Raw genomic sequence first — 23,362 nt, 5'->3', positions numbered from 1 at the left:
AAGTATAGTGTGTATACACAATAAAAAAGTAACATACGCATTATTTACAAGTCAAAAATTAGCACTCCCAGGATAAACTCTGATGAGCTGTTTTCAGAAGAGCAAAGTAGGAGACCATTATAAAAGATTCTAACCCACTTTGACAGTTCCCTGAAAAACAGTCTTTACACCAATTATTGATCTTACTCACAGATTTCTGTTCCCTTCTTCCTTCAGGCACACATGAGGATTGTACCTCTGTGCCTCCCTGAAGTTAGATATGACCACGTGACATAGGAAATGTCCTGGCCCATGAAAAGCAAACAGAACAACGCATATCATCACTTCTGGTACAAGTAATTTTTTTTTTTTTAGATGTTGGGGGTAGGGGTTTATTAATTAATTTATTTATTTTTGCTGTGTTGGGTCTTCGTTTCTGTGTGAGGGCTTTCTCTAGTTGTGGCGAGCGGGGGCCCCTCTTTATCGCGGTGCGCGGGCCTCTCACTATCGCGGCCTCTCTTGTTGCGGAGCACAGGCTCCAGACGCGCAGGCTCAGTAGTTGTGGCTCACGGGCCTAGTCGCTCCGCGGCATGTGGGATCCTCCCAGACCAGGGCTCGAACCCGTGTCCCCTGCATTAGCAGGCAGACGCTCAACCACTGTGCCACCAGGGAAGCCCTGGTACAAGTATCTGACTTGCTATCTCTCTTCCCAGGCTGTGGCAACAGTGGGAACACAGGTTACTATGGAGATGAAGGCTGGGCAGCAGCCCTGGACAGTAGCCCAGACACACAAAGCATTCTGAGTGAAAAATCAATCTCTGTTGCTTTAAGCCACTGAGACTTGTTTTGTTGTCGTTTGTGGTGGTGTTGTTACCACAGCATAACCTAACCTATCCTGACTGTTACCTTAAACCAATTGATTACTTATTCTCTTGCCAGTGAGGGACTTAAACCTGGGCCTTTGACAGGGTTCTGGCCAAGGGGAAGTGGGAGGAAATTGGCCTGGGTGCTTGAGGAGATGTCTCCTTGCTCTTAAAAAATATCACATGGGAAGAGATTCTCTTTTGATCCACTGGACATTGCTTTTGTGCCTGTAGTGCCTGGAACTGTAGCAGCTGTCTTGTAACCAGGATGGGTGCCCACTGAGGACAAAGCCAACATAATGAATTGGCTGAAGTGAATGGTAAAAAGACTGAATGATAGGAAGAACTGTCCTTAGTGCCTGAATTAACCAGCCCTAGAATCAAAACCAGTTGATCTCAGGGTTTCTTACTACATGAGATTTTATACATTTATAAGTGAGATTATAATATAAAAGGTAGTAATGAGCTTTTATATATATTATACACATAATAATGAGATTATATATAATGTCTGTTTATGTATATTTATGTATTTTGTATTATGTATTAAATATTTATGTATATATATATATACACAATATATGCACAACTATATATTTTTTTATATATGCGTGTATTTATTTTCCTCCCTTTTGTTTAAGCCAAACTGAGGAGTTTTTCTTACTTGCAGCTGAAATCATCCTGACTGCTGCATATGCCACCTGCTTATAGTGGACCCTTGAACTTCCCAGTGTGCTTGACACAGACCCCATAAGGTAGATGTGGGCACAGTAAACTGGAGAGTAGCCTACTTGTTCTGACTTTTGCAGTTTGGGCTTCTTTGGGTCTCAGACCCAAATCTCAATATATATTAGAATGAGCTCGGCCCAACCATATTTTCAAGTTTAGGGAGGGTGAGAAAGCATCCCAGCTAGGTCAAATGGCTGCCTCTTTAAGGAGGTACATAGCCGTATAAACATGATACATTTATTTTCTTCATACATTCTTTTGGTGAAAATTAATTTTGCCACGTGGCAAGTGGCACCGCCAGCTCCACACTGGCCGCCATGCCCAATTGCCTTCCCCTTATAGAACAGGCAGACAGAAGTTCACGTTCTCTTTGTTTTCTCTTCTTTGCCCGTAGTGGATGGCGACCTGGGCTTATCAGTGGATTAGGGAATTACAGATACAGTCACTTGCGAAGTTTCCAAGAACAAATTTCCGAAGACTGTGTGACCAGAGAGATTAGCGCCTCTCTCTGGTAATGCGGCAAGACTGGGTTGTTTCTGGCATGAAGGTATGTGGGAATCTTCATCTACCAGGAATGAAATGACAGGTGTTCATAATTGCCTGTTGCTTTGGAAGTACATCATGCATGAAATGCCAGAAAGATATCAACGAGTTTTCCTGTTTTCTGCTCTCCTGTGTATAAATTTCATCGGAGTGTCATATTTTCAGAAAGAAAAAAAAAGTTTTATTTACCGTTCACTCCCTGATTGCACTTAATTTTATTCTTTATACTGATACCCTGTGCACAGGCTAAGTAACTTTGAAGGACAGTATAGTGTCCATCTTTCTAAACTCTGGAATGTGTGTTTTTCAGCCAACCATGTAACCAAGAACACGCAACTGAAATGCTTGCTGTTTTCTTCCCCTAGAATAGTGAAGGGGGAAAACTAAACTGTTTTCATCAGAAGTTTCATTCAAAAGCATGAAAAACTGCAAGTGACAGCTGTGTAGATTCAGTGGATGTGACGTTTTTGAATTTCTTCAACTTGACAAGTAAACACCTTAAATCGGTAATGCTATATGCATAATACATGGCTTGTATTTTGACATCCATCATCAAATGCTGACTTGAGAAAATACGGGTTTGTACGTCAAGGACTAGCACCCATAAAACAGGTAAAAATGCAGGTCACACGGTATTAGGAAAACAGTATTTCATTACAGAACCGGCAACAAACCAAAGCTTCCTTTTATTTTATCTTATTTAAAGATTCCATTTTCAGCCGTGAAAAGACTCAATTCCTTTGCATGAAACCTTCATTTAGAAATGACATGCTTGCCTCATAGGCCTCTTTCATTTTGCTTTCATATTCCATTTTCCCCTTCAGTCGCCAAGCCCGGTTCCATTAGCATCTGAAACTGACAAACTGTGGTGGATGTCCAAAGACATCTCTCCATTAAACGTCTTTCTCTCTCCTACACAGGACCCCAAGAACGGGGTGATTTTGTTGGAAAGAAAACCTCAGCCATGATAATGTCACTTTTTATTTTGCTACTTTTATAGCCACACATTTTTATAAGCAAAGGCAAAGAGAACAGAAATAGATTTTATCTTATTTTTTGCCCTTCCTGAAGAGTTGTGTTAAAGAGGAACAGAATTTATTAGCATTGTTTCATTCTTAGAGATCCTATAATGGGAAACTTGTGGCTTGAAATGGCAGAGCAGACCCAGATTCCCGACGTGGCCTTGGAAAGAACAGAAAATCAGGCACCTTCCTTCCAAATAGAAGAGGCAATCCGGCCTTTGGTGCCATTGGATGGCATCTACCCCATTCACCATAGCGGCTGTTAATAAGGGGGCAGGTCTAAATGGCAACCAGGTCCCTAATGGTCTTGCTTCCCATCCCTTTGTTAGCTGCAGTGGGTACATCTTTGGTTGAATTTTAAGTCCCTCTACATAAAGCAGTGCTTCAGTTCTGCATGTGAAAGCGCTGGCACATGGAATATCCTCCAGGGACCCTGATCTACAGCTAGAGGATAGTGAAACTGGGAAACGCTCCTTCCGTTAGTTGAACTAACACTCGGGAAGTTAATTTTAGAAACAACCACTTATTTTGCCAGAAGAGATGATGAAGAATGTTGGCATGGGAGAGATGGAATCAGAAGTTCTCAATCAGGAAAAGATTTAAGTTTAATTAACTACAACCCAAGCTCTTACCAAGATGGCCTCCTTGTTCTTTAGATGTATTCCCTTTCCTCTCTGTTGAGCATGGACATGGGAGGCAAGTTTTGGGCTAAAGATAACTTTAAAGACTACCTGAACTCCTTACACCGAAAACCCCTCCCCATTTCAATCTTCAGGGGCAGACAGGATGGGCTTACTTTCCTTGTTCTATTCCTTTGGCATCAGGCAGAAATGGGCCCAACACTGCCCCCTGTCAAGCATGCTCACTCCATATGCTGCAGGAGAACTTTAGGTCAAAGACTGGGTTTTCTATTTCTTTAAACATCCCAGGTTGTCTACAAAATGCCTGGCCCACAGAGAAGAAACGGGGTGGAATAGCTAAGAGCATGTGCTTTGCAGTCAGATGTCTTAGGTTTAAATTCTGGCTCATCTACTTATAAGCCACATAACCATGAGCATAGCACAGGCTCTCCAAACCTCTGTTTCTTTGTCTGTAAGCTGGAATTACCCACTATACAGGGCAGCTGTGAGAATAAAATGAAATGGTATATTTACAACATTTAGTACAATGCCTGGTATGAAGAAAAATACTTTAAAATGTTGACTACCGACGTTAATATTTTACTCAGTACACAATAAATATTCTGGCTAGGAACAGCATCCACTGCCTCCCCCTTGCCTATGGATAAAGACCTGAGGTAGCTTTTGGTAGAGTTTTTTAAAAGAATTTTCACATAGAGAAAAATCCTGGAAAATTAATGGGAAGGCAATAGCAGTGTGGATATATTTTGGTAGAAATAATCAGGTCAATCCAGCGATAAAAATACAGCCTAAAATATTTAAGGATGGAGTATTTTGGATATTGGATGGCTAGGATTTTCTTTAGGTATGTTGAAAAACTGGTGTCCAGTCTTCACGAAAGAAAGGTTCTTAATGCCTTATAGCAACTGCAGACTCTCTGGAGTCTTCTGTTTTCTAGACCTAATTTCCCACTTCCTTTAATTATTTAAGGACATAATCTTTCTTCTGTTGTTTCTCGGGCTTTTGAAACGGTTTTCACCGCTCTCTATATTCTTTTCCAGAATTTGTGTTCTCAACCATCACCACTGTTGGGTTCAGCTGAACAAAATCTGTAGTCCCTGATTTTCTTTTTTATGATTGGTTATGCAATGGCAGGCAGCACTTGGCCTGTGTCAGGGAAGTTACTGGAAGGTTAAGTGACCTATAGTTAAATTTGACAAGGGCATTTCAGTTTGGATGGCTTCACATGAAAGAATTTAACACAAACACTTGACTTATTTCTAAGAAGTTCAAGGAGAAGAGGCTCGGGAATAACAAGATCACTAAGGTTTCATTTTTTAAAGTAATTCTTTTGGGCCCCTGCTGCGTGCATGCATACAGACGTAGCATCCAAGGAGCACCTGTGGTTACAAGCAAAGAGAGGCTGTGACTCAGATAAGATCTACCAGAGGGCATGGCTAGAAAAGGGTTCCAGGGTAATGTAGTTGTGAGTGCATTTGAAGATGAGAAAGACTCAATGTCATGGTCTTTGTGGAACTCAAAGCAAAGGCAGTGGTTGCGCAGTGGCGCAGTGGTTGAGAGTCCGCCTGCCGATGCAGGGGACACGGGTTCGTGCCCCGCTCCGGGAGGATCCCACATGCCGTGGAGCGGCTGGGCCCGTGAGCCATGGCCGCTGAGCCTGCGCGTCCGGAGCCTGTGCTCTGCAACAGGAGAGGCCACAACAGTGAGAGGCCCGTGTACCGCCAAAAAAAAAAAAAAAAACAAAGCAAAGGCAAGAATGTTCTGGATCTAGATTGACTATGGTAATTTTGAGAATGAAGAAGTCAGGCTTAAGTAGAACCTTAAGCAAAAAGTAGCAAAATCCAACATTTACTGAGCGCTCAGCATGTACTAAAATCTGTGCATGTTTTAACTCTAGTTCATACAGCCATCCTAGGTAGATACTGCTATGTTACAGATGAGGAAATTGAAGCACAGCAGAGCTAAGCAACTTGACCCAGCGCATACATTTAGGAATGAGCAGATCTAGATCTCAGTCCAGGTAAACTGGCTCCAGAGCCTCCTCTAGGTCACCATGGCATATTCCTTCTTATTACGTGCCAAAGCTGCGCTAAGGGTTTTTTCACGGGCCACCTCATTTATTCCTCATAACAACCCGGTAAGTACAGGAACTGCTAATATTACCATTTTGCAGATGAAGGAAATAAGATTCAGAGTCGTCAAATAACTTCCTCCAACGCCCCAGTTGGTAAGTGGCAGATCTGGGGGCTCCAGCCAGACAGTCTGACTTCAGAACCCGAGGATTACCGTGCTCCATGCTGCCTTGCCTCTGTGTGTGATGGTCTCTCCTTCTCATGTGCTGAGCTTGGCAGGCGAGTCTGAGGCCTGAGCCAGTCTCACTCTTTTATTGTTTTCGCTTTTAAACAATAGCAGATAACAGCTGGGACCCACTGTAGTTATGCTTAACTTGCCTTGGTATGGTAGCATGCACAACTCAGTACATATGATAAATGCTTTATTACAGTATTTTTCCGTGGGGGAAAACACAAAGTACTTTCTAAATCTCCCCTAGTTAAATCCCCAGGCTTTTCCAGGGAGAGAGGGAGATGGAAATTCTTATAAATCACCTCCCCTAAAATAGATGGAGAAATGAAGGTAAGTGCCTCTCCACACCCATAGATGTAACATAAAGGAATTGGTTCAAATGGTGGGGCAAATTGTCTTTCATTGTGTGCATATAAATGATGGTTAGAAATCCATATGCTACGTTAAACGAGAGAAATAAATTAGGCAGAGTCATCTAGGTTTGCGGAGACAGGTATTCAATATGAAGTTGTGAAAGGGAAAGATCACCGTTAAAAATGATCTATAAAGGCATGTTAAAATCAAGAGACACATCTCATATTACATCATCTGGGAGATGAATTAAATTTCCTGTTAACGCCAGGAAAAAAAAAAACCCAAAGCCAAATGTCAGATGAAGTGAAGATCAATAAAAATATTTTGATAAGTAAATGCAACAATGCTACTTAACACATGATTGGCAACTGCTGAAACATAAATTATCCAAATTTCCCATTGCTGCTTATGGGAAAATTATGCAGATTAGAACTTGATTAGGCTTATATCATGAGACTCAATTTGGACTTTTAATCTATTAAGCTCCAATAAATGAGGCATCTGAATAGCTCCCCTGAGCAAGTACAGTAATAGCCACAGCAGTCGTTTTTTGCAGTATGTATTCCAACAAATTCTTCAGCAGCTGAAGTAGAGAAAATTCCAGGTACAGAAGCATGATTGCTTTCTAACTTGTAGGGGGAAAAGTCCACGTGCCCAGGCTTGATTTGGGAAATAGATTTTTTAGAAAAGTCTGCAAGAGAAATCCGGCCAAGGGAAAACCTCAGTTGAACCTTGTAATAGTTATTCATAGTAGTTTTCAGTGGCTTTCCACGAAGCTGGAGTCCTGAGTCACGAGAGCCAGGAGCCGGCCAGTGTTGACTCAATAAAAAATTATTCTTTATCAAGGCAGAAACTTCTCCTGACACTCCCCAGAAGCTACTCTAACTGAGCACTTTCCACTTAGGAGCTGGAAGTGGTGCCAGCCCCCGACAGGTTGCTGGAGGTCAAGGTCAATGCTGGGAAAGGCGGGGCAGGGAACACCCTTGCCAATTTCAACTGTGTTACCTGCTTTACTCCAGGTAACTCACGAGCTTGGAACTGATCACTGTTCTCTACCCAGAGCCTAAAGACAGAGCTTAGAAATTACATTAATAGACGGTTCTGAGAAACCTAAACTATACCATTTGGGTCTCTTTTTGCCTCTTTACCAATCACTCTGTTAGGGATGCAAGACCTTTGGAAATCTTCTAGTAATTACCTCCCTTTTACAGATGAAGAAACTGAGGCTCAGAGCAGCGAAGTTACTGTGTCTAAGGTTGCGGATCAGCTGGTGGCAGAGCCAGGCTAGTTGATTCTGTTGTTACGTGCTCCCCTTCAACCTCTTCTCTACATGAGGAGCCCATTCCCAGTGTTTGGTGGGGGGTAGGGGAGGGGGGCAACCCTGACTCCACAGGGCCAACAATATGGACCCCCATCATCCTGGACACATGGCTGGTTTAGAGATCCACTTGTCCTCCAAGCTGGGGCCAATCTGTGTTCTCCCCGAGACCTGATGAAATCGATGCTAAAGATGCTTTCAAAACCACAAGGATGTAAGTACGGGGCTGCTGGTGAGCATTTAGCTCACCAGGGGACAAATGAAAACAGGGCAAATGAATCAAGAAGTAGAGAATGAGACAGAGCTCTGACATCACTCAGGCTCCTGGGCTCAAATGTGCCTAACGCCAGAGACACCCCAGTTGTATGACTTCCCCTTTATTTAAGGCTTTGGGGTTGGATTTCTATCACTTGCAACCAAAATGCCCAAATAGTATAGTAACTGAGAAAAATCTCTGTTCTTTTCTTGGTAAAATGGCTTATGCATGTCTGAGTTTCTATTGAAACAAGTGACTATATCTTCATTCAAGGTTTCTTGTTCACTTCCAGTGACCAGGGACAAGACCTGGGTCAATTTCTTTATTTACAATAAGTAACACTGATATTTTTAACAGTACTCTTTTCTAGAGACTGTATTTAATGAAAGCATTGGGAAGCTGCACAAGGTACTTCATCTTTTTTAGAGTTTCTGTTCTGGGTCTAAATTAAACCAAAGCAAACTAAACCAACCAACTAACAACCAATCAATCAACCTAAGTTCTCTATAGCTATTTGTCCATTAAGTTTCATAAGATATAGTCAGCACTTAGACAAGTCACACACACATGAAACAAATACAAGTCTCACACACATGAAACAAATATGTTTGCAAGAGTTGTCTCTCCAAGCAGACAGTCTCTTTCCTTAAAGTAAACTTAAAGAGCTTATGGTCCCTAAGTAAAAACCTGTCTCTCAGAGGGGTTGGTGTAAGGAAGGAAGGGGGGGAGGGAGGGAGAGAGGGAGGGAGAGAGGGAGGGAAAGAGGGAGGGAAAGAGGGAGGGAAAGAGGGAGGGAATAAGGAAGGGAGGGGGGAAGGGGAGGAGACTAGTTACAACTCACACACAGTTAAGGCCACAGATTTGGAAAGAAACCTAATATTCACCTGGTCTAACCTCTTCATTTGTGCAAAAGCTCATGGTGTCAGGATGAATTTTCCACAACTTCTCAATTGCCTTTTACCCCCTCTGAATTCATCTTACAACTTAAAAATAAGATGTAATTTGGCGACAGATTAAATGATTTAAATTTTGACATACCCTTTCACCTAAGCAATTTCACTTCTAAAAATACATGCACAGGCAACATTTCTTTATATGAAAAGATTTGGTTACAATGGTCTTCATTTGTAGTTATTAAGTAAGAGTATTAAAATGAAAACAACCTGAATGTCCAGTTTTAGGAAACTGATTATGTTAAGTATGCATCCACTAAAAATAATGCAGAAAAACATTTCATGATATAGAAAAAACGGTCATGATACAATTTTGTGGAAAAAACAGGTACACACTATTATGTATGATCCATTTTTGAGGGGTAAAATATTTATATCTGTAGAAACAAGACTAACGTTAACTTTCTTATGTCCGAATGCTAAGATTATAAGGAATTCATACGTGTCTTCTTTTTGTTTATACCTAGTTGCCAAATTTTCTAAAAGAAATATATTTCCTTTGTGCAAGGAGAAGAAAATTTACCCAAATTATAAATGAATAAGAGAAAAGAGCCTGAAACCTCACAACTTCACGTCATCTTCATGGGTTGAGAACAGCTGATTGACACGGTGGAGGGACTCGCGCTGATGAGCTGTAACAACCCTAAAGGTCATTTTGACCTACGTGAATTTGGGGAAACTGATGCTCTGGGATAGAAGTGACCAAAAGTTACAGATTAAGGGGCTTTAGAAGAACAGAGCAAAACAGAGTTTTCAGGGTTCCCAGTTCTCTACCATTTCAACTCCCTACAATGTTGTAAGAGCCACTCAATCTCAGAGCGAAGGATGCTGAGAGCTTACATGGGTCCAAAGAGCCCATGGAAACCCACAATGCTGTGTATACAGCCGAGGGGAGGAGCAGTCAGAGCTGGTTTCCAGCACAGAAGGGTGGCATTTGCTGATTCCCATCCCTACTCTCACCAAGTCTTACCCACTTCAGATATGCTGTCCCCTCCCTTCTCCCCCAACTCAGTTCCTGCCCCTCCTTCACCACCTCCAGGAAGCCTGCCTTGACTAACTTTTCTCCCCCCCATGTAGTTACTTCACAAAGATATCTTTGCTGCACTTTTCCCTTCCCCTTTATTCACTATTTTAAACTGTAAGAATTACTACTGATTATGTACCAATTACTACCTAATGTTTAAATGTTTCTAAAGCATCTTTAATGTTCTCTTTTCTTTTCTTCATACCTGTTGGATTCTTCATTTCAATATGGCATGAACTACATCAGCCTGTCTTTTTACTACTATTACCACTTCTTAATTCCTGTCCTGGACCCTCCCTCTTTGCTGCCACCAGAGGCAAACAAAGGCTGTTTTGCCACTAATATAGGAACTTCTTCATGCTGGATCACATTTCCAGTAAACTAGAGGCATACTATGCCAGGGAAAAGGTAGAAGTACACATGGCAAGACAGCAATACGAAGTGGATACTAATAAAACACACAGAAACCCTAATGCTGCCAAGACTATATACCATTTTGTTTCCATTACATCAATTTCTTCTCCCCCTTTTGTGAGCATTAATCAAAGAAATGCAAAGAGCTCATTAAAGTAATAGATAGACTGAAAATGTAACCACCTTTACATTATAAACAGTTTCTTTACGTTCTCAGTGTTATGGGCTTTGTTTTTCAGCATTTGTCATGTACTTCAAATGTCCTTTTACATTTAAAACACCAAATGCCAAATGGGCCCCAGTTGCTTGGTTTAGTACAAACCGATGGCCAGCGTAGCAAAAACCAGAGCTAGGAAATCACAAGCAAACTAAAACACCCATATCTTAAGTGCACAGAAAATTAAGTAGCTGTAAAAGATGGATTTGCCAAGTGGTCCAAGGCATTGCCCTGCAATTCAGGAAGAGCAGAATCCCGTCACTGACAGCTCTCAGCCAGCTGTCTCCGACAGGTTCTAGAGACAGGACGCCTGGACAGAGATAGTGGCTGACGTCCCAAACATTTGATGGTCTTTTAAAAGAAAGCACTGTAAATGTTTTCTTTGAAGTCTGAAAGGCTTTCCTGCATATATGATGCTGGCAGATGAACATGTAACTGGAATCTTGGATTTCGAGAGTCAGGCATTCCCCCCACACACATAGAACTTCACTAAAGAAGAGGCCGATTGGTGCTAGTTTGATTTTGAACATCTCTGTTTACACCATGATCAATATCCTCTGACCACATCCTGAAATGAGCCATAACATCGTGATTAAGAACAGGAATTCTGCAGCTAGACTGCCTGAGCTGAGTGCTGCCTCCTTCGGTTCCCAGTTTTATGATCTGGGGCGATGTACTTAAATTCTGTGTCTTAGTCTCCTCACCTATAAAATGGAAGAGTAATATGTCACGAAGATTAAATGAGTTAAATAATACAGATAAACTGCTTATAACAGTGCCTGGCACAAAGTAAGCCCTTTCTAAGTACTAACTCATTTTTGATGATGTCAATGATAGACTGGTAATGCTGACAGAAAAACAGAGAATCAAAAGACACGGGTTTTAGCTCCAGGTCATCCCCTAACTCCCCGCGACAATTTAGATTCAATGTCTTACCCAAACTTGGTTTGCCCATCTGTAAAAGCGAGGCACATAAGGCAATGTCCCAAGGACTTCTGGCTCTCAGAAACGTGTCATCCTAATTCTGGGGCACTGCATATAATACTGGAATCATGGTACCTCTGGGTTTGATCACTCAATATTCAGGAATGCCCGCAGTCATGCCCGGGGTCATTTTTTTAAGAAGTGAAAGGCAGGAGCCCTCCCTTCCAGTATCACAGCACATAGTTCCCATGAAAAAACACACCAGTGTAGGCATACAAGAGACACGCATTAAATGCACCGCACCATGACAACCATGCAAAGCGTGCACATTACAGCTCTGAGCGTGAGACAATACCCTGTCTCAGGAGCAGTCCATAAGCTACAATCCTCCCTCCAGGAGCCCTCCATCCAATCCACTCGCTAACAGACAATCCAGTTTCATCTCCTGCCATGTGATCACCATCACGGCAACTGCTCCTGTCCTCAGTTTCTTCATCTGTAAAATGGGGGTGACTCTAAAGTTCCTTTCAGCTCGAAAGTTTATGTCTCTTTCACAACCCTAAATCTTAATAATAAACTCATACAGAATAAGCTAGCAGGGAGAATCAAGAGGGCCTCTTTTCAGAGGCCCTCACAAGCTGTAGTGCAGCTCCTGCCTTTCAATTCTGTTTATACCTTTGCCTGGAGAATGAAATTTCAGCGCCCAAACCAATGAGAAGGATGTACTTTCTCCAAAGTTGCTATAATGGCCAAAAAGGCCATAAATAACAATTTATTAAACAAACAGTATGGGCAGAAGGAAGAGAAACTGCCACAATTAGGCCCCTGGGGCCTGCAGGCACGGTACGTAACAGTGGGACTCGCTTATAATCTTGGCAATATGTTATCAGTTCCATTTTCTTGAAGTTATCTTCATAATCAAGATGCTATCCCAGCCATGGTGGGCTTTAGAACTATTTTTAATTTTAATTTAAAGAGCAATTAAAGAAAGACAATGGATATGCGGGATAATAAAGTAAGTGATTAGCAGCCTGCAAGTGACAGAGGCTTAACAATAATGTGGTTCTAGTCTCCAAAGGGCCTGTCGAGAGAAAGCCCTTTCCACATGTGGTTGTTCAGCTAATGTGTCTCAACCCACAATTACAACGTTGCTGACACCATTAACCAGTGAAACAACATCATTTCGGGAAATCCTTGTTGTCTCATTAAAATGGAAAGGGTCAGGTAATTTACCAGCGTTGTATGTCTAGTTTTGTTGTTGGTAATTAGCAAACGTTACCCAGCATGGACTCCCGCTGGGAGCTGGAGAAACTTTGTGAAATATTAAAGAGGAAAGTCTTTATATTTCCCTGGAAAACTGAAAAGAGGGGCAGTAATAGTCTCCCTGTCACTTATTTGCACTTAGGAAAAGGAAGGAGCAAGCTGGGACTCTTTAACTTAGAGAGAAATGTTCAGAATGCATTGGGAAGGCACTAACCAAACCAATAATACCCTGAATTGGGCTGTATACTGGCCAGCAGGGTCTGTGTCCCTGCTTCTGAAAGGGGGTGGGGAGGAAGGGAAAATTGCAAGCCACATCTTTATTGTTCTTACTTAAGTTCTCTGAATTAATCTCCTTGAAATAGAGGAAAGGGGCTATAAAAAGTTTTCTCTCTGGAACGCTTTAATGATTTAAATAAGCGCCAGAATTGTTTGTTCAGAAAGTTATTTATATATAGCTTTAAATGTAGAGATGGAGGAAACATATCCCAGGGCCCTGACTTCCTGCCTCCTTGCTTCCTAATGAAAACCTCTACAGATATTGGAACCGAGACTCCCACCCGAAACGCCAGCCAACACTTGGTGTGTTGTCAGGAAGCAGAATGGTATCTTATTCCTTAAATGGAACTTTTGGAACATAAAACACATTCCAATAAACGTGAACATAAAATTATGAATTCATTAAACTACTTTGGTATCTTGAGCTATATATAATATTTATATTCTGACTACCGTAAAATATGCTTTAATATCTTTAGGCAACTATAAGGACTTAAATATTTATAAAATGGCTAAAGATAAAGTATGGCCCTCTTATTCCTACATACAGATGATGTGAGGCATGCAATCAAAGACCATAACACTCTCTGCCCATTCATCATCTTAAAGGAGCCGATCAACACGCCATCCCTCGTGTGCCATCTACATAAGAGCTGTTGCCGACACAGGCAACTCCAGAGGAGTCTGAGCCTTAAAAACTACCTAGAGTGCTATACTTCACAGAAAACAGGGCTTTCTGAAAATGCAGACAAAACGATAAATTTGCAGGCAAAACAGCTCTAAGAGGGGCTTCAAAGTACTGCTGGTATTTATCTCTGGGACATTTGGGAATGGTAAGCATTTTGATTTAATATTTCATAACACAGAGACATTGCTTCCTTGCATGGTATATAATTATTGTTCATAAAAAGGAGGGTTTAAAAAAATTCTTCAGTATCCTAAATATAAATAAATAAAAATAAGTACGTAAGAGACGCACCTGGGCTTCCTTTAGAAATGTGGAACGGCCTCATATAACCCAGTAAAAAGAAAGCCACTGTGAATTTATAATCACCTGAGGACCTATTAAAAGTAGGTTTATAGATTTAAGTGTGAAACTTCAACCCTGACATTCTCATTATTTACTGTCCTTCCTTGTCATTAGAACCAGGGTTTGATTGATTTTCAAAATTTTTCCATTTCCTATGCCAATTAGGCCTTCTGAGACCTACCTGCCCCCACCTCTCTTGATCTCTCCCATGCACACTCCCCTGGTTTATTTCCTCTGCTCTTTCTGGATCGAGGCGGTGTAAGGCTGGGGAACATGGAGACGTTCTTGAGTCAAAGGTCATTTCTCATATATACAGCATTTTCATAATGTCCATTATATACCATCCAAAATTCCTAGAAATCACCCTTAGGAGGCTGCCAGTCTATGGGGATTTAAGCTTAGTGAGTCCACAGCCCTGATATGAGGCTCACAGATGGTTACCTTTGGTAAAGAAGAGCCTAGGCCTGTGCTTCTCAACTTCCATTGCACACTGGAATCCCGGATGCCTGCACCCTATGCCCAGAGTCTGATTTATTTGCTCTGGGATGCGGCCTGGGCATGGCAGGGTTTAAAAGTTCCCCAGTTGATTATAATGTGCAACTAAGGTGGAAAGCCACTGGTCTAGGTAAACTTCTTGAATGTGTATGCAAATATTTCTGCATACACCTATGGGGAGGTAGGGGAGGGACAGAGAGAAGATGCATCATTTTACTAGGTATTTAAAAGGATCCAAAACCCCTTTCCCAATGAAGAACAAATCATTCCCAGGGCCTCAGGCTGAGGGCCAAAATTACTTTTTTTTTTTTTTTTTTTTTTTTGCGGTACGCGGGCCTCTCATTGTTGTGGCCTCTCCCGTTGCAGAGCACAGGCTCCGGACGTGCAGGCTCAGCTCTGCAGCATGTGGGATCTTCCCAGACCGGGGCACAAACCCGTGTCCCCTGCATCAGCAGGCGGACACTCAACCACTGCGCCACCAGGGAAGCCCCAAGATTACTTTTTTTGAGGGAAAAAGAGGTAAAGGAGGGAGGCCAGGTGCCACCTACCATCTAGTTGGAGCAGCATGAGCCCCACTCAGCCAGTAGCGACTCTGGATTGATGTCATTTCACCCAAACGTCAGGACTCCTGCCATAACCGACTGCCACCGAGCAGATGTGCGTGAGGTCTTCTGTCACTGAGCCGAGGCCTCGCCTTTCTGCTTCCTAAAAAGCTCCACTGAGTGGTACCACACTGGCCTGTCTACAGAGGGAAAATCCCAGTGGTCACTGTCAATCTGCCCGCATCCTTCCTCAACACTCTGTAGGCTTTTGTAAGTCTCCCTCACGTGGATTGCTCACCTCCCAAAGGTGTCTTGGTTTCCACCAGCATCTACTTCCCATGCATACCTAATGGCAAGCGGAATCAACAGGAATTCTGGCTACTGGGTACAGATGGCTAACCCTAACTTGTTAACTGTTATTTTGGGGGACCTAATGAAAGAAAATGGTAAAACTATCCAATATTAATAACAAAAAAGCTAATGTTGCTTGATCTCTAACTACACCCTAGGTAATAAGTGCTTTACACCCATCCACTCAGGGCTGCCATGTATGGTTACGAAGGTCAGACACTGAACAACAGTTCATCAAAGTGGGCATCACTCATACCACGGAATATTTGCATATTTATTATAATGTTTTTTTCCTAGCAGATGGTAGAAAAGCATACTGTTCAAACATAATCAGTATATTATGAGAATTTTTCAACACATGGAAGTAAAGTATCTCAAAGAAAGGAGTGACTTTTTCTGACTCACGTAAAGGTACCACACAGACTAGAGAAAGCCCTATATCTCACTTATATCTCACAGAAATTTGATGAGCCAGGTACAATTAGTATTCTCAGTGAGAAAACGGAGCACAGACAGGTTAAATAATTTGCCCAGGCCTAGTAGGTAGCAGAGCTGTATTCAAACCCAAGTTTTCAGTTCAGGAGCCCTCACACACCATGATTAACCTGACTGCAAAATGCGATTTCCAAAGCCCTCCATGTTTTATAAAACCAATCTGTAGTCATCATCTCCTTGGATTCACACACAATCCCTCACGGTATTTAGGTGGGGCTACTCTAACAAACCCCATTTCGGGGATGAAGAAATGAAATCAGAGCGTTTATCCAAAGTCAGATACCACATGACTAACGTTAAGGAGGATTGAAAACTTTGCCCCTTGACCCTACACGAGGGTGTCATCCCTCTGACAGCCCCACTTGGGATTCACCATCATTAAGCAGAGAAACCACACCCATCTGATTAATGGCCCCGCCCAGGTGACAGAGCACAATTCGCCAGCCCGTGGCTGAGAGGAGTGAGCGCCCATCTCCACGTGGCCAGGGAAGTGCTGAGGAACCATTCCAAGCCCCCTAGAGCAGAAAGTAGAGATGTCTTCTGTACATTATTGAACTGTGAAGGTCTCAATGCTATAGCCTCCTCAGGCCTTGGGCTGGTACTGTGCAATGTACCTGTGATGAGGCCAGTAAAATATAGAGGCTTGGGAGCTATTAGCAAAGGTTAAGGGAATGGGATGATTTGCACTAGAGAACTCTTGGGCAAGTCTGACCATGCCTCCTCCTGACAACTTCAGTGCCTTCGATCTTTGGGACCCTTGCCCAGTACCCAGCTATCAAATGAATGGAGAGTGACTGAAGGCTGGAAGGAAAGGATGTGGTATTTAATAAAGGAATCGAACTGCTTTCTCTCATTTGAGGGCAAACTAAGACAGAGCAGACTGCAAACAAGAGATATGGGGATTAAATCATTTATTTGCTCACTCCACTCACTAAGCAAATAAAGCATCTACTAGGCGTGAGGTGCTATGCTAAGCATTTAAGTATATTTCTGACAGTTGGTGGGAGCGGGAAGGTCAGTAAGATGACAGAAAAGGCCATTCTTTGAGGGTCTATCCAAGTTAACAGTGACCTCACCTACAATCATTTCCTTTGACACCCTGAGATCCTTAAGTCCCCCAGCAATGTCATTAGTAGACATATAGCCGAGTGCCTGTCATGAATAAACCTGGCCTTTCCTGCTTGTGTGGCCTTCCTCACTCTGCCCCAGCCCTTTCCATCTGCCTGTAGCCCCTTTACTTACAATAATCATACCTATTTTCAAATTCAACTCCACTTACTCTGGAGCTACCCCGACCTCTGGACCACTGCAGCTCAAAGCAAATCCTGCCTTCTTATAACACACTGTGTGGTGACATCCATGGGGCACTTAGAATATCCAGTAGAAATTCTTTACAGGAGATATGTGATAAGACACTCCAGGACTACTATACTGCTTTTCCAGAACTGGGGGAATAATTTCCTCCAGAATTCCGTGAAGTATAACCACTCATACCCTTAAATATTCTATCAATCCAGAACTACAGTCATTTATAAATCAGTGGGCTTCTTTGCAGGGCCATTTTTTTAGAAAGGGAAATAAAGGTTTTAGGACTTCACATGAGTTTTCACTTATAAAAGGAAGGGTAAAGACAAAACTACACCGGATGGTTTGTAGGCTCATTTGCTGGCTTGAGGCATGCGTGCTCTCTTCATAGCATCTGGATCACATTCATGCCTCAGCAAATTACAAGTGACTCACACCATGCATTTTGCAAGGTACTCTGGAATGTTCCAGATCCCATATCGTTAAATATGTGCATTCAACTTGTGCCATACAACTTATTTTACACATCTGTGTCACTTCTGCCTACAGATGTCCTTAGTGTCAGGATGGCATGGACCGTGGAAAGAGCAGGGACTAACCTCAGGCAACTTTCCTAAACTGACGCTCAGGAAAAGAACTGTTGGATCCTTATCTGGAATCTCATCAGGGGCCTCAGACAGTCTGTGGGATGACAAGATTTCTTTCACCTTCCTCTGATTATACAACCGCACTTTCCTCCCACAGGACAATTTATCTGGACCATTTTTCTGAGCGTAACATACAGCCTGAACTCCTAGGCCTTGAGGGCTAGAGTGGCCTGTTCATTCTCTGTCTTCCACGGAAACTTCCACCTGGAATGTGGGATGAGGAGATAAAACCTGGAAATATTTTATAAGTTTCTGAACAAAAGAAAGCAATATCTGGGTCTCAAACTTTCCACCCTGTTTTTGGCAGCTCCAAAATCAAGTCTATATTAACAGGGGGGGGAAAAAGCTCAAGCAATTATACTGTTCACAGAGGCAGCTAAGCAAAACTCTTCTCCCAGCTCTGCTGCTGTTTGTATGGTTGTCGTAGCAATGAAATCAGGGACCAAGAGGATCCTAGTGCCTCTGACTGCTGGGGTGGGGAGGGTAAGGGACCCACAAAACAGGGATGCCCAGAGACAAGAATATTCAAAACAAAGTCAGCCCTTGACTGCAAGAAGCAGTTTGGGAGTCTGGCATGCCTTGAGAGCTTTCCTTTCACTGAACGTTTGTCCCCAGGGATGCTTCCAAGACCCTGAAAAGCAGATGTATAGATTCAGGCCCGTTTTCATCAGAATAACACTTGTTTTCTTTTATGTGACAGACTGATGTAGTGAGAAAAGCACAAGGCTTTGGAATCAGACAGTTTGGGGATCTGAGCTAAGAGACTTTGGACAAGTTGCTGAATTTTTCTGAGCCTCAGTTTTCTCATCTGTAGAATGGAGATAAATCACCTCTGCCTGAGTAGCTTATCGGGGAGATTAAATGAAATATTGTCTATGAATGTGCCTGGTGCATGACTCACCTGAAGAAAAAGGGGGAATTATAATCTTTTAGAAGGAGCCTTAACTAGGCATACGAGCTTCGAGTAGCAGAGCAGCTCACGAAAGCCTGATGCTGGGACAACGAGCTCCGTCCCACCCCAACTCCACCCCACATCTGTTTTCTGTCTCTGAAGCTCAGATTTCCTCTCACTGCAGTTGTCCCAACCGGGCACAGCAGAAGTGAATTCTGCTAAGCAGGCCATTGGAGGGAATAGGCGATACTGTCCGTTTTTACTTTCTCTTCCCCAATCCACTCCCCTGGTTAGACCTCCATTTACGGAGGGCCTAAAAACCTCCATGGGTTCAGAAAGTAGCCCTCACTCCCTTGTTACAGCTATTGTCGTGACGGTGGTTGCTTTTCCTTGTTTCCTTCACTGGGAATCTATTGCCAGACTAGTAGACGGCAGTCTTCAGAGCATCTCCCATGTGGTGAAATACGCTGTGTAGGAAAAAATCTCCCAAGTTGAAGTCATTTAGAAAACGGCTGCAATGGCTGCTTTGCTGAAATACAGCTACCCCACTGTGCTCAGATCCATCTCATGATGTCTGCAGAAGAAATGGAACAGGGCAGACCCCTTTCTGTACCTGAGACCCGCTCGGAGCCCTAAGCCAGATTTTCTTTATTGTTTAGTAAGCTCTTTTAATGAAATGTACTCCTCTTATTATAGAGGACTGAAAATAGGATCTAAATCACAAACCAATCAAAGAAAGTTATTGGGCTGGGTATCTAAAGTTACTACCTAGAGGCTACTCCAGTGTGGTATTTATAAAGCTCTAAACAGTTAAGTATAATTGTCTTTCTGGTTTTTGGGATGGAAGCCAACAGCCCTTTCAGTTACAACTGAAGAAAAATATTTTAGCGCTGAGCTTTGTTCGTTGGGTGGGTATAAAGAGGAATGGCTTCTCCCCCCGCACCAGCTCAGAATTGAGAGAGAATATTGTGGTAATGAAATGTGATATGGGAACAGCTGAAAAAAGGCTTCTCTGATTTCAGGGAGGGACAATGTGTGTAGGATATGTGTATAGGTATGTTTGCAAGTGAGAGCAGCCCGGGTGTGCAGGGGGTGAGGCTTGGGGGAGGGGAGGCAGGGAGAAAACTGGGATGGGCAGGTGTTGAGGGGTGACATGGGAGTTGAAGATGGGGGTGGTCTGTCAAATTAATGGAAAAGCCAGATGTGCAGCTGCTCACCCCAATGCAGGCCACTCCCCATCTTAGACAAAGACAGTGCCATTCTGGAAAGTTTCCACTAAAAGACCCATTATGACCCCAATTTCGTCCAACAGCATAGGTCTCCCTCTGGAGTAAGAATGTAGATCTTCTAAAACACAGAGCTCTATGTCATCAGAATCAAGAAAATACCAGAGACCCTCAGTTATAAAGGACCACAGAACTCCTCTCATCTACCTTCCCCACCATCACAAGGATCACGCCAGGAACTTCCATTTGGCAGACAGTCATGCGGTGATCGGACGCTCACTACATGTTTAGGCAGCCTTTCTTATGTGGGATTAAAATCTGGTTCTCCTTAATCATTAGCCATCGATCCTGGTTTTGTTCAATGGAGCAGAAGACGGCCCTTTTGGTCCCCCAGCCCCGTGCTCTTAACCGCTGGGCAAGTGACACGTAGTCCAAGCATTTCCCCATTCTGGTCGCCCCCTTGGCAGCCCTGCCTGTTTGTCAATGTCTTCCTTCAAATCTTCATAGCTCTTGACGCGCCTCCTCTCGGACTCGCCAGGATGAAACAATCACTGCTCCAAACAAATTACACCTGTATCAGCAAGGTTTATCCAGCTTGTCTTGAGTAATTATTTGAAACTTAATGTTCAGCAGACTTCATTCCATTCCATCCCATGGATTTTGTCCCAAAGTTCCAGTTTAGGAAAGGTCCTTTTGAATCCTGACTCCTGTGATCCAACATAATTTAGAGATCTTAATTCACATGATCTCCCCCATATATAAAACAGAAGTCACATTTTCTTCCCTGAAACAGTAAGAGCTATCTCAGACTTCAGGATGTACCCTATGCCCCCAATTAATGCTGTCTCTCCAAGGACTACAGCCATACTTCCAAAGAAAAATGTCATTCCCTACTTGAGGCTCTTAACCTTTGTTGAAATTCAGACAAAGGAGAGCGTCCGCTTATATGTGGACATCACTTAGGGTAACTGTGCCTGAGGGTCAGAGAGGGCTGTAGGAACTAAGGTGTGTGTGTACGTGTGTCTCGTGCTTGTGTGCCTGTCGGCATGTTCATGTAAGTCCACTATAACGTCTTTAAACTTGTAGTTGTAAAGAGGCATAACATATAGACAAATTAATTTAGAGGAGGCAAGAGAAAGCAGGCAGCAGACATTTGTCCCAAAGTTTGAGACACATGCTCCTCCCTCCCCAGGAGCATTGGGAACTCAGCTCAGCTGTGGCTCCGTGGCTTGTACCAATGGTTCCCTCTGTCCTTTCTAAGATGGTCCTCAGACTTCTGCCGTTCAACTCTCTTTCCTCATCCTCTCCCCTGAGGCTCTTCTCGGCCCCTAGAGCATGGGCCATGGGGCGGATCTCTAACTGTGACCCTTTCCTGGATTCAGGACTTCATTTCCACCCATCTGTTTTTCAGATTCACCCGGATTTTTCCACCAAGTCCATGCGGAAATGAATCACAACTGAAACCCAACACAACCAACACTACCTCGTTCTGCAGCCAGTCCCTCCTCTCTGCAGGCTTCTTCCCGTGAGCAGCCACTGTCCTCCATTACCAGGAAGAAAGCTCACATTCACACAGTCTATTTTATACCTACTCATCTTACACTAGGGCCTCCCCTTCTTTTTCCAGTTCCAGGTTCCTGGTCTCCTCCTGGGTAACCACTGTTCCTACCCAGTTTCCCTGCATCCTCTTCTTTCCCACTCTGAACAATGCTTCACTGGGCTGCCAGGTCAATCTTCCTAAAGTTCAGGTCCAATCCCATCACTCTCTTGCGTTGAAACCTTCCGTAGCCCCCCGGTGTCTACTGAATTACGTACAGCTTCCTAACTCACAGACTCATAAAAAATTATTTACAGCTTCCTAACTAAAAAAAAAGCTTCTCAATGCCCAACCCACACTTCAGCCTCCTGTCCCCCTGCTGCCCAATATACACACTGTGTTCCTGACCAACTGTACCCACTGCTGTCCCTCAAACATGTCCCCATGTACCTCTGCCCCTTTTCCTCTGTTCTGCTCTCTGACTGCAGCCGGATCTATTTGTTTCCAACTGCTGAAATCCTCTGCTTTTTTCCCAGAGTGTCTCTCAAACCCACTCTCCTTCTCTTCCTGTCCCTAGTGTTAGCCTCCACAGATGGTAATTCTCCCATGGGAATCAACCAGCATTCTAAAGCAGAGTTATTTATTTTCCTAGGAGGTTGCAAAGACTGCGAATGTGCTTTATGACCCCTGACTCCACAGCAGTGTCTGCCGTGCAGAGTCTGGGCACATGACAGGTGCTTAGTAAATGTTCCTGGAATTGGACTGACACCTTCAGGACAGGTAGCATGAATCAGATGAATGCAGATATAACAGGAAAAAGAACAAGAGAGGAAGCCTAACACCAGCATCCACATTTAGCCCAGGCATGGATATACACCAGCTCCATCTTCTTGAAGAGACCCAGGCACTGGGAGGGGCACCCTGCTGGCTCTGAAGGTGGGCAACGCTGCTGTTTAATAGCTGTGTGGTGCTGGATCTCAGCCCTGCCACCTTTCAAAGGCTGTGGTCAAGAAGAAGGCCTATCCACAGGGCAACTAATATCCTTTACTTATCGTCCTGAGACATGTGACAGAAACAAGAGGACAAATGTAGCCAGCTGGGCAAAAGCCAGAGCCTGGTTCCCACTGCCCTCCCCTGCCCCTCTTCTCCACTTACGGATTTTCAGTATTGGGAAAGCTAATGAAAATCCACAAAAATATGAAAGGAAGAAGGTAGACCAGCAGGTTTAAATAACAGAATAGTTCTAAAGAAGCAAATGATTTAAAGGTTAGGATTCCCAGGAAGCCAGGAGACTCAGGTTAAAATGATTACTTAGTTTCTCAAAGCCTCAGTTTCTTCCTCTTTACAATCAAAATAGTAACCCTCTTGCTTCATACACTTCCTCTGGGGACCACCTTGGGCAGCGGTTCTCAACCCTGGCTGCACCTGGGAATCATCACGGAACTTCGAAAACTCCTGATGCCCGGGTCGTACCGCCCCCCCCACCAGCTAAGTCACAACTGCTAAGGGGCAACCCAGGTGTTGATATTTTTTTAACATTTCTCAACTGCTTACAACGTGCAGCCAAGGGTGAAAACTGGTGATGTAAGAAATGCCCGTTGTCTTGGTTGACAAAATACCTACCACATGACAGCGGGAAACATTCATGAAGCATAAGCATTATTATTATGGCTGATGGTGGTGGTGCTGGTGGTCGTGCTGGTCATGGTAGTGGTGGTGGTGAGGGTGATGCTGGTGAACAGATGGGCTCTGCTTTGGGCTC

The 23,362-nt window shown here is 43.4% G+C and overlaps 1 protein-coding gene across 16 annotated transcripts in view; it reads right to left on the bottom strand.

Annotated features, from left to right (window-relative positions):
* Positions 1-23,362, bottom strand: part of KCNMA1 (potassium calcium-activated channel subfamily M alpha 1) — a 739,336-nt gene that overhangs the window by 37,174 nt on the left and 678,800 nt on the right. The gene's annotated exons all lie outside the window — the stretch shown is intronic.

The sequence above is a fragment of the Delphinus delphis genome, chromosome 16 (genome assembly GCF_949987515.2).
Source record: "Delphinus delphis chromosome 16, mDelDel1.2, whole genome shotgun sequence".
NCBI lineage: Eukaryota > Metazoa > Chordata > Mammalia > Artiodactyla > Delphinidae > Delphinus > Delphinus delphis.
Note: the sequence above shows the minus strand (reverse complement) of the source record. Positions and strands in the feature narration are given on the sequence as shown.